General features: G+C 36.1%; 1 protein-coding gene and 1 non-coding gene across 2 annotated transcripts in view; both read right to left on the reverse strand.

Annotated features, from left to right (window-relative positions):
* Positions 1-14,843, reverse strand: part of SEMA3E (semaphorin 3E) — a 248,810-nt gene that overhangs the window by 86,903 nt on the left and 147,064 nt on the right. The gene's annotated exons all lie outside the window — the stretch shown is intronic.
* On the reverse strand, positions 8,804-8,927 carry LOC119064625 (small nucleolar RNA SNORA28). The gene has a single exon (XR_005085442.2). It is a non-coding gene; the product is annotated as a small nucleolar RNA SNORA28 (small nucleolar RNA).

Here is a 14,843-nt window from a genome sequence, read left to right on the forward strand (position 1 = left end):
TTCTATTTTCTGAAAGGATAAAGCAAGACTATCTTCTTTACATCATTATTTGCATAATTAAGACAACTATCTTTGAGTTTTCACTTCATGCTAAACTTTATTTTTTAAAAAAATGTTTTTGAAGCTTGAACTCATGTCTTAGCCCTTCAGAAGCTACTCACACTTTAACCAACCCTGCTCTGTACTTAACCCACTTTACAAAACCTCTGCAGTCTAGGCTGTCTCCTGAACCTGTCTGTCCCTTTAAGTCAGGCACCAACTTGAATTCCCTTTGCATTTTTACCATTTAGCCCAGAACTTGATGTGTGCTGGACTCAGTAATATTTGCTGCATGAACAGATCTAGGAATTAATGCCCACTAAGTGCTTATTTATAATGTTTCAGCTAATAATATAGCACATAAAGGTTTTACTTTTTAAAAAATTGTTGTTCTATTACAATTGTCCCAATTTTCCCATGTTGTTCTCCCCTGCCCCATCCACCTCCTCACTCCCACAGTCAATCCCTACCCCGTTGTCCATGTCCACGGGTCATTTATACCTGTTCTTTAACTATGTCCTTCCCCTTCTTCCCTCATTTTTCCCTCTTCTGCCTTCCCCTCTAGTCCCTGTCAGTTTTTTTTCTTGTTTCCATGTCTCTGGTTTTATTTTGCTCCTTTGTTTTGTTCATTAGGTTACTGTAATAGGTGAGATCATATGGCATTTTTCTTTCACTGCCTGGCTTATTTCACTTAGCATAATACTCTTCAGTTCCATCTATGCTTTCACAAAAGGAAGGAGTTCCTTCTTTCTTTCTGCGGCATGGTATTCCACTGTGTAAAAGTACCACAGTTTTTTGATCCACTTATTTACTGATGGGCAGTTAGGCTGTTTCTAGCATTTTTCTATTATGAATAATGCTGCTATGAACATAGGGGTTCATAGGTTCTTTTGAATTGGTGCTTCAGGATTCTTAGTGTATATATAATCCCAGCAGTGGACTTGCTGGGTCAAAAGGCAGTTCTGCTTTTAGTTTTTTGAGGAAATTCCATACTGTTTTCCATAGTGGCTGCACCAGTCTGCAATCCCACCAACAGTGCACTAGGGTTCCCTTTTCTCTACATCCTTGCCAGCACTTGCTGCTTGTTCATTTGTTAATGATGGCCATTCTGACCAGTGTGAGGTGGTATCTCTTGGTGGCTTTAATTTGCATCTCTCTGATGGCTAGTGATGCTAAGCATTGTTTCATATGTCTTTGGCCCTCTGTATGTCCTCCTGGGGGAAGTGTCTGCTCAGGTCCTTTGCCCATTTTTTAATTGGATTGTTTCTTCCTGGCGTGGAGTCCTATGAGTTCTTTACACATGTTAGAGATCAAACCCTTGTCTGTAGTTTTATTGACAAATGTGTTTTCCCATATGGTTTGTTCCCTTTTCATTTTGCTAATGTTTTCTTTAGCTGTGTAGAAACTTTTAAATTTGATGTAGTCCCATTTGTGTATTCTACTCTTTACTTCCCTTGCCCTAGGGGATGTATCAGTGAAAATATTGCTGGGTGGGATATCTGAAATTTTACTGCCTAAGTTTTCTTCCCAGACCTTTATGGTATCATGGCTTATGTGTAAGTCTTTTATCTATTATCAGTTTATTCTGGTGTGTGGTGTAAGTTGTTGGTCTAATTTCTTTCTTTCTTTCTTTTTTTTTTTTTTTTTTTTTTGGCATGGACCATTCCAGATCTCCCAGCACCATTTATTGAAGAGACTGTCTTAACTCCATTTTATACCTCTGCCCCAGTTGTCAAATATTAATTGACCAGAGACGTAGGCTTATTTCTGGGCTCTCTATTCTGTTCCATTGATCCATGTGTCTATTCTTATGCCAGCACCAGACTGTTTTTATTACAGGGACCTTGTAGTATAGTTTGATATGAGGTATTGTGATCCCTCCTACTTTGTTCTTCTTTCTCAAGATTGCTGAGGCTATTCAGGGTCATGGAAGTTTTATTTTTTAAAACATTAGCTCTACCAATTTCTCACTGGATTTCAGATACTTTCCACTACATTTCAAGTTTATTGGTTTCTTCCTTGAAGAAGAACACGATAAGTATGTCTGTTTTATCTCCAATTATATCTAGCACTTTGCTGGGGTCACAAGCAGAAATCATTCAATACTTCTTATTTGATGCCACAAATTTCTGACTGTGAAGTGTAATCTTAATGAAATAAATTGTCTCTTTTTCTTCACTTATTAGACTGCTTCTGTCTCCCCTTTTTTTGCTTATGATAGAATTAATTATATTATATACCAAACAATGTGGTAAGAACTTTATTTTAGTTTTTCTTTCTTTCACATGATAAACTCATGTGCAAATGTAATGGGGTATAGAGTGGGGGTCTCCCAAAATAGCAGAGCAAAGGCCACCACACACCTGGATTGAGAGAAGGGGCTAGTGGACAGTACAGTGCTTAAGATAGTTTACATAATAGTGGGAAATTAATAGCTGTGCTGCCACCCCAGGCAAAAGGTGTACATGACTTTCTGAGAATATAGTGACTTGTGACATAGCCAGAGGAGATGGATGCCCTGTGTCAAGCGGAACTCTTGCCCTGACTACAGATGGAAGCTGAAGGAACGTAAAAGATACTAAGAAGATACAGGGGAACTGGCAAAAGTGGCACATCATAGGTGGGGCTGGATATGAGGTCACATAGGAAGTTCCAGTCTGAGCATTTAAAATAAGGGCCATCTGAAAGAGAAGGGTCTTTTTTCCTGCCATACAGCCTGTGATAGTTAAGGAGGAAGATGCCATTAAGGAGGTCTGGAGTGAGGTATCAGCCATACAGGCAGGAGGAAAGAGTGTAAGGAGAGAGCTGCTGGACCTACGTGGGAACCTGCCCAACCAAGCAAGGATTTGTGGGAGGTGCTTAGAGCAGAACTGGGACTCTTAAGCTACAGACTGTTGCTTCTCCGAAGAACGTACAGTAAGTCACTCTCTTAGGATGTATGCCTCCCTGGACTCCACCATGATCCAGTGTAACATGGCACGTGTTTCCCTGAACCACTGCATGGAGGCTGAAGACAACATACAACAGATCCAGAAGGGGAGAGCTGTGCGAGAGGATGGCGACTCTGAAACCCCCAAGAGCACGTTCCAGAGGGGGTGAAGATCTGCTAGGGCAGCTGGCTTAAGAACAGATAAGGAAAACTCTGGGCATGGTTTTTGCTTTTAGGCTGGTGGGGGGGCAAAAGAAGGGCTGGGTCTTGTGGGAGAACAGGGCTCTGAGCAGGAGTGCTCTCAGCCTCCCTGAGGTTGGAACCCTGTTAATAAAAACCTGTTTCCTTCAATGCAAATTGTTGGGGTCGTGTGTCATGATGCCACGTGGACGAACTCCAGTTTGCTCAGTTACACAAAGGTTTGAGTTTACTCAATTCATGGCTCATTATTATCATTGACTTTAAAAGATTCCTCTCTTATTTTATTTCCTTCCTTCCTGCTCCATGTTTTACTTACATCCCTGCAGGGAGCAATTATTGTAAATCGTTACTGGGCACTATTTTTTGTTTTCATATTCTTATAAAATATATATTATTGCTTTTTGTGCATATTTTAAAATTTATATAAATGGTATTTTCAAATTTATGTAAAGTCTTTCACATGTTTTTTCATTAAAACTGGGTTTTTTAAATCACTCTACATAGTTCTTTGTATACATATAGTCTCCTGTTTCTAATTGCTTCATAATACTCAAGGTATGGATCCCCCTACACATTTATTTATCAACTTTCCCAGGGATGGACACCCAGAGGGCCACCAAGTCTCTACCATATAAAACACACGGTGCATCTCTGCCCATGTCCCTTTGACATCTGTATAAGAATGTTATTGGTGTGTATAACCAGAAGCAGAATCACTGGGTCTTCGAGCAAGCATATATTCCATTTGGATGTAGTGCCAGATTGCTCCCCAGAATGGTAACATTTTTATATTCCACCAGCAATCTTCACTGACACTTGGAATTACCGGCTTTCTAAAGTTTGTGCTAACCACTTTAGATTCAACATTCAACTTAATCCTTACCACAACTTTATCAAGGAAGTTGGACTATTTTGGAGTTTCTTTACAAAATTGGATATTTCTCTGTCCAACTCCATAATGTAAGTAGATATATGGGTGGAAACCAAGGGATGTGATCCTTTTAAGTAACTGTAGCAATTGCTAAATTCCCAATGTTTCCAGTACCCCAAGACCTTAAGCCTCCTAGTTAATAATACTTGATAGGGGTACCTGCTGGATCAATCACCCTACCTTACTACACTAAAATACTTCAGTCAGCCCCCTTTCTGTGAGGCTCAGAGTTCTATGGGGTAGAACTCAGTGCTAACGTGTCACCTTCATAGGCTCTGCTAGTAAAGTGATGATCCTATTTCGAGAATGTCAGCTCTCAGCAGAACACCTTACAGTTTTTCTTCATCACCTCCAAAAGCCTGTACCTTAGATCCATATACACCGGCCTAAGGAACTCCTAAAATGTTCTCTCTTCCTTTTCTTCCCATATGGCTGCTTTGAACCAGGCTACATCAGTATTTGTTTGGTTCCTGGTTTTTGTTTTGTTTTGTTTTTGCATGCAATCACCTTCCACTCTCAAGTCAACATTTTGGTGAAAGAATTGAAATTTCCCAGTAGAGTAGCCTGGCCTCTCAAGATACTATTTCTAAAATTGTCCTTTTCTCTTCAGGATGCTTAAAAGTCCTTAGGGCCTATATTGAAAAGAGCTCATGTATAGCTTCCTAGCACCCAGTGTCAAAGTTTACTGCTGGTCGTCTCTATTCGGTATTGGAGACTCTTTTTCCATGGCAATTTGTTTGTTCTCAAAAGACTCCTGTTATGTTTCTGATATCTCCTCCCCCCCCCTCCACCATTCCATTGTGGGCTCTGCTCACCTGAAAGGACATTACGGCTATGTAAGTACATATTAGATGTTGCTCATTGAAGGTATTTTTTATTTTGTGAGCACACTATTTAATTACTTTTAATTAGTGCCCAACATTTAAAAATAAGAACTTTTACATCCAGACTTACATTTCTTGTTTCTCTAGAAAAACATGAAGACAGGCACCAGGCTTGCATTCCTGCTTGGCAACATTGCTCGGCAGCTGAAACTCTTAAGTCGTCTTTCAGTGGAGCGGACACTGATTTGTGTCAGACTGTCTGCCCTGTAGGCATTTTAGTTTTTGAAATATGATATATGTGTTTGAATTCCATATATGCTCAAATTTAAACTTTTTAAAAAAACTGTGCCCCATAAAATATCAGGTTTGGCACTTACAGGCTGCCTAACCTGAAGAAGTGGAAAAGGCTCATCATTTATCTTGCTCACTGTGTAGCCAAATCCAGTCCCTGGTAGGTGAAAAATATTGGGAATTTATAAAAGTGGGGACAGTAGCACTTTATTATGGTAATCCTTATATGATTACATTTGTTATCATAGGAGTAAGCACTCTATGCTTTGAATTATAAGCACATGGTGTTACTTTTTTGTTCTCATTAGTATAGTAGCCCACACCCTACCAAAATTCTTACTAATAATATTCAGCATAAGGTGTTCTTTTGCTTTTCTAATGCAGTGTATAGACTTTTAAATGAAAACATGTGAGTTTTTATATTTATGTTGTGGCAGAAAAAAAGACAAAGAAAAGAAAGTAGGGATATAAAAGAAAATCAACTAAAGAGCCAAATCCCATGCACAAAATCCTAGAATCAATTTTCTTAATTGTAGCAGTGAATCCATCAATGGATTATGGATGATTCAGAAAAAATATCACATAAATACAACAATGTCAGGTTCAGGTATAGCCTTGCATTAGTCTGAGGAGAATCACTCTAGAGCAGGGATCCTAAAACTGAAGTTGTAGAATTTCCAACCTTTACTTATCCATTATTTTAGAAAAAAAAATTTGCATGAAAGGGTAGATCTTCTCAGACAATTTTAAAATTCATTTTAACTTGAGATTCAGTTTGTTTTTGGAATTATGATTTTACTGTGGAAACATAAATTATTCAAAAGGATATGCTAGAAAACATGTGTGTGTAAAGAAAATACAAATTCATTTTAGGATCATCTATCATTGTAAAGGTTTTCATGACTAATTCATTTATTGCTATGAATAAATTAGAGAATACCTCATCTGTAATTCAGAATAATGCTTTATATACTTAACATATACAACTTATGAAATGCAGGGCTCTTTTTTTCTTAGGATATTAGCATTTCTTTTTCCTTATTTTTCATCATTATGAAAATATATTTTACACTAGATTTCCACAATTTCAATGTAGTAGATAACTTAATCAATTATTTGGAAAAAATACACTGACTTCAGGTTTTCAATGATAAAGTAATATCCAGGCCAATAAAAACCTGAAAATATAGTCACATATTTTCCTAAATCACTGCTTCATAATAGTTATTTCCAGGACTATGTAGACACACTGTTTGAGGATAATTCTCTATAGCATTCTACATATCTCCTTTTGTTCTATACTATCTTTTCAAACAGCCTTGGAAGATAAAGGTAGAGTCTCCTTCCAGGGCAGATGGAAGATTGTTTCCTGACCAGGATAATAAAGAAATGTCTCTCTTTGGGCAAAGGTTGGACATATTTGCTAGCAGCACCCTTATAAGATAGGGAGTTCTTCCTAAGCTTGAGTTGGTTAATTTAGGTGTAACACAATTTCACTGTATGTGGAGCACCTTCCTAGGCTGGTAGGTCTCATGCCCTCTGGGACTTGAGGGGCGAACAGAAAGCTCCTGCTGCAGGCTGTGCTGTGTGAGTAATGAAGTCCTTTGTCTCTGACCCAGTAGTCTCATGTTTTCCGCCAGCATCTGCGAAACTATGACAGGCTAACTTGTCTAGAAGGAGAGAAAAAATCTCAGATGCTTTATAGTTCTGGACAGAAAGGAAGGATAATATGTAATATAATGGTGAAGAAATAAATGGCTTTTCTAGGGTTGTCAGAATGTGTTGTTTCTAGCAGCAAACCTAACAAAAGACAGCTGCGCTATGTATAACAAAATTATTATTTCAGACACATTTTAGAAAGTGTTTCACAAAAAAAACCTTTCCTGATAGCTTTTTTATAGATAGTATTTTTACCTCCTTTGATTTTCTAAACTGTTTTTCTTACTTTCTCTACCTACAGCTACAATGATTTGTGTATTTAAATTTACCTCTCTTACTAGACTCTAAGTTACAGAGGGCAAGGCAGTGACTTACTTCTGTACCCCTCCCAATGCCTACCTGGCATGATGAATTCAATGCAGTCACTGCTTATTCAATGTCAATTGATTAACTTCTATTAATCAACATATCCTTATCACATTTTTTAAAAAGTCTAACTAGAATAGATTACAGTAAATTTGAGAAATAAGATTCGTTGACACGAAAATGCTGTAATTGGTGTCAAATAAATAAGAAAAGTAGTTCCCAGTTTAATCAGCAAGAAAATGCTATAGGATTGTAACAATACTCTACGCTGTGAAACACTGCTAAAATTTCTAAGGGCAGACAAAAGTATCTTAACCAAATAACTTTGGGTAGATGACAGCTAGAGAGATAGAAGATTAAACTAGGAACACTCGCCACCATGAGGTCCAAAACATTTTAGAACTCTCCAAAAGAACAATGTAATTATAGATTTACTTGTTTTGTTTTTGTTATTGTACTAGTTTGTTTAAATTTTTATTTATTGATTGATTTTAGAGAGATAGAGAACAGAGAAAAACATTGATTTACTCATTTATTGGTATATTCTGGTATGTGTTCTGACCAAGGATTGAACCAGCCACCTTGGCATATCAGGACAATACTATAACCAACTTAGCTAGCTGGCCAGGGATAGTGTGGTTTGTTTAAAACAAAATTTAACAAGCTCAGGATTGCATTAAAATATTTACTCAGGTGAGAAAAAACTGAGAGAAAGACTTCATTGGAAATGGAAAGTTATTTTAAAGGCATTATGTACAAATGTTAGTAAGGAAATATAGTAAGGAAAATGATTTTCTTTAGTTTTTTTGGCAGTCAAGATATCTTTTGGTTCTACTCCAGTGTTTAGCATCAATGCAACCCATAAAATTAACATATTTGTTCTGCACAAAACATTTTTAAAGGCAATTAAGCAACAGGGTATAATTATATTTCCAATACTTTGCACCCAAAAGGTGCAAAAAGCAAAAGGCTAAATACACAACATTTCATTACAATATTCCTCCAAAATAATTTAATTGTTTCAATGAATATTAAAAGGCCATTTCCTATTCTTGCATATATCTAAGGAGAAAGATAAATTAAAATAAAAATTAAATTACAAAGCAATTTTTCTGGACTCTATGGAGTCTCATAATTATACCAGGATGAACAATTTAACAACTTTTTCTCATGTGTAGTTATGACATACAGAAATTTAGTAGAGCAAGAACAAACAAATAAAAAAGAAATAATTTTTCTGTCAAAAAAAAAAGATTTCTTTTTACATTTAAAATAATAAAATCAGGCTGGATGGGGCAGTAGAGGGACTGAGCAAATAAAATAAAATAATCATTCAGTTATAAGTTTCTTTTCATGAAATCCATTTTAAGTAACTAAGACATTATTATAATTTCATTTAGTATTATCTTCCTAATTCTATTATTCTAATTAAAATGTGTGTTTATATTTTAGTTTTTCTTTCTACATTTTACATATGAGTTTACAGTACCATTGTCCATCAATGTATATATTAATTTTGTCCTATAAGTACCATTAAAATTGAGAGAATAGATTTTATTTTTTACAGTAAGTCTATATAAGGGTTTGTTCTGTAAAGGAGAGAGCACCTGAATAGGTTAGACTTTGCTGCTATGCTGAGTTCAAAATGTGTCAGACAGTTTTCATCATCTGCCCCAGAGTTTTGCTTGCAAAGAATGTATTTTAAATATAACGCATTAAGAATCCTAGTGGTTTATAAGTGGTAGTCTTTAATTTGACACATATTATCTTTTTGGTGTTTATGCTTTTATACTTAATATAATGACTGTCATTATTCAAGTAGTTTATATGCCAGAATTATAATTTGGGGGGTTATAAACACTATTTGTACTTGAAATGCTTATACTCTAAAGCATTTTAATTAAAATAATATTACTACTATACAAATATTATTGGCCCGCCACATGCCCTTTTTAATGGATGAAATTTACTCAACTGCTATCATTAATATGAAATACCACCTGCTATTTATATACAAGTTACAGTTTAATGCCTTTCTCCCACTCAAAAAAAATTAAATTATAAAATATGATATTTTTACCATTAATGCAAAAGTTCAATAATGAGAAAGTATAAATATTATTATAAACATGTGTTTAACAGAGCTCTATCTACAGATATCTAAATTAAGCAGTGTAATTTTAGGTTAAAATAATAGGTAAGAGTAACTGTAGGGAAAAAGCTAAAATTTACAAACAGAAAAAGGTGGGTGAAAATTTGTTTTAATTAGTTCATTACTAAATATGGAATATTCTAAAAAGTTCCATAAAATACAGCTCAAATAAACAAACATTCACTTGTACTTTCTCTGTGGAATAAAAAAATTATAGACCTCAAAGTAGATAATAATTTTGATTTGCTTTTAGAAACTCAGTAATTTTCAAGGGTGCACAGGTTACAAGGGGCCATATGGACAGAACACGGACAAGCTAATCTCTTTCCTGTGGTTGAATACTGTTGAGTTAGTCCAAAAGTCCATTATGTTTTTTTTCTGTACAATGGCTCTAGTAGTGCTTAGTTGTCTTTAACTTCATTTGAAACAATTTTGTTAGATAGTACTGTGACATCTGTCATATCAGTGTATGTGTAAAGAAAACGTACCAAAATTAACGAATTTTTTTGTGCACCCATTTTAAAATTGAGGATGGAAGAAAATATGCAACATTTTCAGCATGTAATGCTTTATTATTTTAAGGAAGGTAAAAATGCAACTGAAATGCAAACAAGAAAAGATTTTTATGGGGTATGAAGAAGGTTCTGTGACTGATTGAACATAGCAGAAATATTTTGTGAAGTTTCTTGGTACTACTGATATTTTGGCCAAATAATTCTTTGCTCTGGGGTTGTCTTTTATGCACTGGAAGATATTTAGCAGCCCTTCTGGCCTCTACCCATTAGAAGCCAATAGTGAGAAAGAGCTGACATAGTCAAAATATCCAAATTAATAAAGTTATTGGTGCAAGTGAAAAATGTGTCTTTTATTTTATGGAAAAAAGTATAAGACTTTTTGGCCAACCCAACAGAACATCCTTGGGCTCTCAACCTTTGTCATAAGCAAACAAGGGAAATACAGTTTCTTCTACTAGTCAGTAATTTTGTCCACCAGTATCACCAACATCTATGGCTCCACTAGTTTCTTAATGATTTTACTGAGGTAAACTATAGTCATGTAAAGCGAAAACGAACCAAATGGAAAGAAACACCTCATAACAAACGCCAATTTGGGAGGCATGAAGTTGACACCAAAGCACTAACCTGGTTCTCAATAACGTGACGTAGTGGGAAGGGCATAGTCTGCTGAGAGATACGGACCTGCGTTACCTGGCTTCCTGGCTCTGTGCTCTTCCTTTCTTTTATACAACGTGCTGTTACTACACTGATCACACTAAGCTACAATTCTAATTATGTTATGCCCATATTCAGAATCTCCTGATGGTTCCTGCATTGCCTAGAAGATTAGTTTTAACGACACAGCAGTCATTATTCTTCAGGATTTGTTCACAGCCACATTTCCATCTTTAGCTCTCACTCATACCCTGTTCCTGTCCACATGCCCTCACTTTACCTACTTACCTCAGCTGAGGATGTTAGTCATCATTTCAAATGGCCCCAAAGTGCCTGTCCTTCTCCCCCCCCCTCCTCACTCTATTCTCACTACTAATATGTCTGAATAAGAATCCAACTTAAATTACATCTCCTCCAGGAAACTGCAACTCCTGGCTTTTTGCACTTTCTTAACATTTTATTTGGACCTTGAGTTACATGCTATCTAAGAAATATATATGTATATTTGACATATATATGTACATGACATTTAGGTGTATGTGGCATTTATATATCTTTTCTCCATTACATTATAAATATTTTATAGCTTATTTTATAGTCTCAAAGCTTAAGCCTCAGGACCCCTTACTGGCACCTTCTCTTTCATGACTCTGGGAGGGACCTTAGCAACTTTGAAATTTATAAGTTTGGATTAATTATATTTCCTGAAGAGGTCAACCAAATCATATACACTTCAGGCCTCACAAAATGAGGATTTACCCTTGAGTGCAAGCAAGTGATTCAGTTTCATCATCTGAGTGGCCATATCCTTGCTGGATGGTACCCTGGAGCTTCAATGGCCATGCTAGTTTATTTAGTGCCCTAAGATGCAGTTCATAAAACCTCGTCATTCTTCAGGTCTCATACCTTTATATAGTTTTCACAGGTCATTTCCTCCATAAAAGCCAGTCTTTCCAGCATGAAAGGCCTGAAGGTACAATTAGGCCAAAACAATAAAGGAGAATAAGTAGGCGATTCAATTTCCTCCACTCTAAAGGGGAATCACATTAGAGTGGAAAGCTGCTATCTCTTGGTTTTCATTCCACACAGGAAAAAACAGCTCAGGAAAATTATTAGGAGGTTTTGTGCACATACACTCCTCTTGAGAGGTTGTAATACAGGCGGATCCAGATACCCACTCTGTGAGAGTTACGTGAGCCTGATCCAAGGACAACTATTGAAGAAGTACTTCCTTCCTTAATGCAGATTCTTAATCTTCTGGGTGTCAGATCCCTTGAGGGATCTTTCAATATTCACATATTTTTCATTTTAACATGAGGACTGTGTTAGTTTGCTAGGCCAGTCATAACATCACCACAGGCTGGGCAGCTTAAACAACAGAAATGTATTTTGTTTTTAAGGTTGGAAGTCCAAGATCAAGGTGTTGTTTTTTTTCTGAAGGCTCTTTCCTTAACTTGCAAATGGCTGCTTTCTGTGAGCTCAAATGGTATTTCCTTTGTGGCTGTACATCCCTGGTGCCATTTTGTGTGGCCAGAATTTCCTCTCTTAACAAGGACACCTGTCGGCTTGGTTTAGGGCCCCCACACTAACAGGCTCATTTGAACTTAATCACATCCCTAAAGGCTCCATCTCCAAATACAGTCACATTCTGTGATACTGGGGGTTAGAGCTTACACATAGGAATTTGAGGAGACACAATTCAATCTATAACAAAGATTATTCTATGGCCCTCATATTTATGATACTTAGCTTAGAAATTCCTTCACAGAAAATCAGAATGCGTACATGGTCTGAGAGAAAAAGAAGAAAGTGATATGGTGAACACTACAGTTACTGGGACCAAGACCATTCAAGGAAGGAGAGGAATGAGCACTAAATCTGACTGAAAGGAGAAGGTCACTGTGTATATACGTAGCATGTATGAGCTACTTCCACAATGCAGAATCCTAATCTTCTGCATCAAATCCCTTAATATATATCCTCTGGCTGTGTTTACACACACACAGAACAGGTCCTCAAATTACACCATTTTGTTATAATGTTGATGAGATGCCATAGGAATTTAACTCTTATTTACAACAATTAGCCTATAGTAAAACAGGTTTCATTGGATGTCCTTTCTCCACAGTCCCCCAAACCTGATGGCATTAAGTCTGGAGAGACAGAGCAAAAGATCAAACCCCTCTTTTGAGAACTACAGAAAAAAATACCATTAAATAGAGAAGATAGGAGTTAGAAAGACAGAAAATATGGGTTCTACTCCATCTTGTGACTGCAAAAACAAAAGTAGAAAGACACAGTCCAAAAAGGATAAACAAAAGTTAAATAGATTTCCTAATGAAATAAATACCAGCAACATTTTGTAAGTTCGTCAAGTGGACAAGTGCTGACTGGCATTGTACATACACTAAAAAGCTAAAATCTAAATGCCTGGATGGTGAAGGGAGCCAATAAGCATGTAATTCATATTTTGAAGGAAATTCCAAAACTTCTCAGAAATTGGCAGCTAGAGTGCCTATGAGAATAAGAAGAAATGGTTCAAAAATCTGTATGATAAACAGTAAGGTTAGACAAATGAGAATACAAAAACCTGACTATGTTGTATACCTGAAACCAATACAAAATAATATTAACTGTAAACTATAACTCAAAATATGTAAAAAAAAAAAGTAAAAAAATTTGACTTACAAAAGTCCTAGAAAGAGAGTCAAGAAGAAACAGAAAAGTAGAAAAATCAAAGTAATAATGAATGCTTTCCAGAGCTGAAGGCCATGGGGCCCCCCCAGAATAGGTTCATTTTCATCCCAGCACAGTGGATGAAGAAGATCAAATCTAAGAGAAATTTCAAAATCAGAAGCTCCTGGGGTCAGCATTAGAGGGAGAGGGTGGCAGAAAACAGGTCATACAAAATTCTAAAATGAGACTTCTCAGCTGTCGTACCAAAAATTTAAATGCGGTGAAGGCAACAGTGACATAATTCTGGAGAAAATTATTTTATCCTAGAATTTTATGTCTAACAATTATGTATAAAGTTTGAATAATATTGTTTTAGAACATACAAAACTCAAAATTTTACTTTGGATCTTTCTTCAAGAAGGTAGTAGAAGGTGTGCTCAGTGAAATGTCAGAATAAACCGCCCAAAAGAAGACATGGGTTACATACAAGTTGGAAATTGAGGGGGTGCTCAAGGATGATGATGAAGTTCAAGTCCAGGTTGAAAAGAAAATCAGGAAGGATGGAAAGCTGATTTTTTTACCATATTGACAGGAGTATTAAAAATCTGGTAGAGAGTTTAGTAAAAAACTCTTGAAAGTAAAATAAAAGTCTAAGCAAATAAAAAGGAGGTAATATTTAATCCTAGGAAAAATAAGAAAACTGCAAAAAGAAAAAAGAAAAAGAAAGAAGTGTGACCTATTTTCCCAGTTATAATAATGTAAATAATTGTGACTTAACTAAAAATGGTGGCACAGCTATACAGAGACAGGGGCCGATGGGAGGTTGGTGGAGAAGTGGTTCGTAGTAATAGAGCCGAGCCAGAGGTAGTGCAAGAAAGGAAACCTCATCTTCCTTAAGAGGAAATCAACAAAGAATGTCTAAAATCAATGGTATCAGGAAAATACAGTGCACAAATTTCATTTACCCTCCATCACATCTCTCCCTCTCCCTTCCCTTCCCCTCTTTAAATTAAAAAAAAGAAATACGTGGGTAAGTACCAGGAGAAATAGCAAATGAATTCTAAATGATTTCCTCTACTGATTAGGAACTGGAAGGGATGAAGGAATGATGCTTTTCATGATAAATTGTTTTTAAATGACTTAAAAAAATGTGGACATCAGTCATTTTGACAAACATAAAAATAAATAAGGAAATTACAAAGGAAATGCATTGCATAATGTATACATTTGTGCCAAAAAATACTATGGTCTAAATATTTCTACATTTTTAGGTAAGGTTGATATGGGCCTGAAAAAAAACTTACCTAATTTTAACTCTGCATAAGCATAGGCTATATGAACTATTTTTCTTATCATCTTAGAATCTTCTCTAAAAAAAATTGGGCCCTTATCTATTTTAATATTATGCTTTAATCTACCTGGTTTAAGGACCATCTGCCTGAATTAATGATATTAACCAACAGAAGAAGTACATGAGTTAGTTATACTGAGATCACATAACCATATTTCTTCAGGCTGGGATTTGGGGCATACTAGAGTCTACAGGGACTAGTGGTAAATCAGCACATTCCAAGTCCAAGTCTCGGGGCAATGAAATGGTGAC

Source organism: Artibeus jamaicensis, unplaced genomic scaffold (assembly GCF_021234435.1).
Source record: "Artibeus jamaicensis isolate MK-2021 breed Jamaican fruit bat unplaced genomic scaffold, CSHL_Jam_final contig_787, whole genome shotgun sequence".
NCBI classification, from domain to species: domain Eukaryota; kingdom Metazoa; phylum Chordata; class Mammalia; order Chiroptera; family Phyllostomidae; genus Artibeus; species Artibeus jamaicensis.